Here is a 3,025-nt window from a genome sequence, read left to right on the forward strand (position 1 = left end):
TGACCTTAGACGCATTCGGGTTTTGTATGGCCAACGCGCGCAAAATCTGCTCTTCTCGATTACGCCTGCACTCCGCCGCGTACTGGAAGGTTTCGTTCACGACCCGCTGAATTCCAACTAAGGCTTCCGACAACCTCTTACCCTCCTCCCAAATTTTATCAGCCCCCCGCTTTATGGCTGATTCTCCGTAATTGCGTTCGAACGTACATACTTTCGACTCCTTACCACCGCTCGATTTTCCCTTAGAAAGTGAGGGTCCTCTTGTGAAAACGTTACCAGTTATCCCTTGAAAGGTCGCATAGTATTTGCTAAAGTTTATTTTACCATTTTCTTCGTTAAACATACTACCAATTTATTATTTTATGAGAAAGCACGAAAATTTTGACAGATGTCACCATTCTGATCTCAAATACTGACTGATCGAGGTGGTAAGGTTAGGTTTCCTTCTTCCAAAGTTGATGTGAATTTCTCCATCTGCATTTTCGAAGATATAGTCCGGAAACGGTGGAAACATTGAGTATTTGTATAGTTTTCTAAGATGTCGTAACTTTCAAAGACTGATTCCAGTTTTCAGCAGTTAATAAATTCCAAAATGTAGGAAAACCCGTCATTATGCAAAACTAAATGTTCAAGATACACAAAGCTCCACCGCCACCCCCAAGACTCAAGTATCAAGGTTGGAGAATAAACACTCTAAAGCAAGAGAATCATTGACTAATGGCTCAAAGCTCAAAGTCCCCTGATACGAGACTAGAAACTCCAAATTTAAGGTTCATCGATCAAAGTGCAAGTTTCGAGATTCAAGGCAAAAGATTCAAATATTTCTACGTACCTAAGATCACGATGGATTGATACAAAATATATTATTATATAATAATATATGTTATTGGTTATACCTTGTAAACGTACGATGTGGACGGATTACCATGAAATCTACATATCCCTTTGACGGATCAACGTCGAACCGAAAAAAAAATTTAAACCGGAACCGCAACCTTTTTTAGAACCGGAACCCGGACCAAAATATTTTTTTTATAAAAGTGTCAGAACCGGAACCGTTATTTTCAATAGATCCAGATTGCTGTCTCACAACGACACCTCGAAAAAAATTAAATGCGAAAGGGAATACGCAAAGGGAAGAGTAGAAGGGCACATTGTAAAAAATATACGGGAATGGAAACGGAAGAGGAAGAAGATATACAAGATAGGCGAGTGGAAAAGGAGGAAAAGAGGATGAGAGTGGTGACGATGGATAATAGAGAAGGAATGAAAGAGTTAAAGAATTAATTAGAAAATATGATAAAGGGAGAATTAATTGGAGGGAGATTTAAATTCCAAAACAACGAATAAAAGAAATTGGGTGGAGATGGGAAGAGAAACTACACAAGATAGAAAATCCAGAAATAAAGAATACAACAATGAGGGGCAGTTGTTACTGGAATTAACAGAAAAGAGAGGTAGGAGAATATTAAACGGAAAAATGGAGAGAGATAGGGATGGTCAATACATATACATGAAAGGGAGAGGAAGGTCGATAATTGATTCCATAGGTACTAGTACACGGAAAAGTTTAAGAAGCAATTTTATGGTAGGAACATGGGCAGAATCAAATCACCAATCTATGGAAATAAGGCTAACAGGGAAGATAAAAAGAGCAAAAAATGAAAAGGTTAAAAGTGAAGGGAGATGCAGTTATGGACAGGAGAAGAGGATTATAGAAGGAGACTAGAGAAGCCAGTATGTGAAATTGGACAGAAGACAGAGAAGAAGTGAAAAAATATGCAGGAGTATTAAAAAGGCAATAACATGGAAACAGGTAAAGGAAGAGAAAGGGAGAGATAAAATAAAGGAGTGGTGGGACGGAAAGTGTACAGAATAACAGATCCAGAACAAAGGTCGAGAGAGAGAGAAGGACGGGAGAGAGCATAAAAAACGTACAAAAGAATATGTAAGGAAAAAAAGAAAAACAAAGAGTATTAAAAAGGAAAGGGAAATAAAATCAGAGAAGAACAGAGGAAAAGTGAAGAACACATTTAGTGACAGAGAAATACAGATGGAAGATACTACATGGGAACCAGGAGAAAGTTTGCGAGATAGAGGATGAAGGACGATCTTGATGGGAAGAAAGAAGAAATGGTCTCTGGTTTTTTTTCCTCCCTGGGTTGGGCTATATCAGTCTTCACGTTGTATTTGAAACTCCACATTCGAATATTAAATGTTCTCCATTTTCAATTCTATTACCACACGCACATTCTGTGGTTTCACTCTTTCCTATGTTGTATGAATAATAAAAAATCCTTGGTTAGTTATAATTTGAATTACTCCTCGATTAGGGTTCCGCAATTACCATTTCAATCTTCTTTTTATGTCTGGTATATAATGAATTGAATGTTTCCCTTCCTTTGATCGATTGTTCCCAATTTAATTTCCATTCATTAATAAAATGATCCTCTATTTGTTTTTTAATTTCATTTCTTGGTATTTGGTCTTCATTGATTTTGATCTTGAACTTTGTGAACAAAAGCCGGATGTCCAAAGTCTGTTTTGATTTTCTTATTTTCATATGCGTTAGCATTTATGATACTGTTTCCTAATGTAATATTTTTATTTTTTCTAAATTCACAATTTTGTATCCTTAATTTGATTTTTGTGTCTTTGGGCATTATTCCTGCAATTGTTGTAATAGAGTTCGTTGCAGTTCTACTGTATGTATTGAATATTATGCTAAGTATTGATCTTTGTGCGCTAATAATTTTTTTATCCTTCTTCTTTAATCCTTTCCCCCACAGTGCAGATCCATACAACAGTACTGGCTCCCTTATATATTGTTAGAATTGTCTTCCTATTTAATACCCGGTTCTCTTTACTTACCCACATGTATTTTTCAAATAAATATTTAATTTTCTCCGTGATATTTTCAATGTGAAAATTTAGCCACAGACTTTGCTGAATATTGATAAAATTTTTATTTGTTTATTATTAATTTTGGTATTATGTGGCTTTTTTTATGTCTAATTCATCTTTA

The sequence above is a fragment of the Photinus pyralis genome, unplaced genomic scaffold (genome assembly GCF_008802855.1).
Source record: "Photinus pyralis isolate 1611_PpyrPB1 unplaced genomic scaffold, Ppyr1.3 Ppyr1.4_LG8, whole genome shotgun sequence".
Lineage (NCBI taxonomy): Eukaryota > Metazoa > Arthropoda > Insecta > Coleoptera > Lampyridae > Photinus > Photinus pyralis.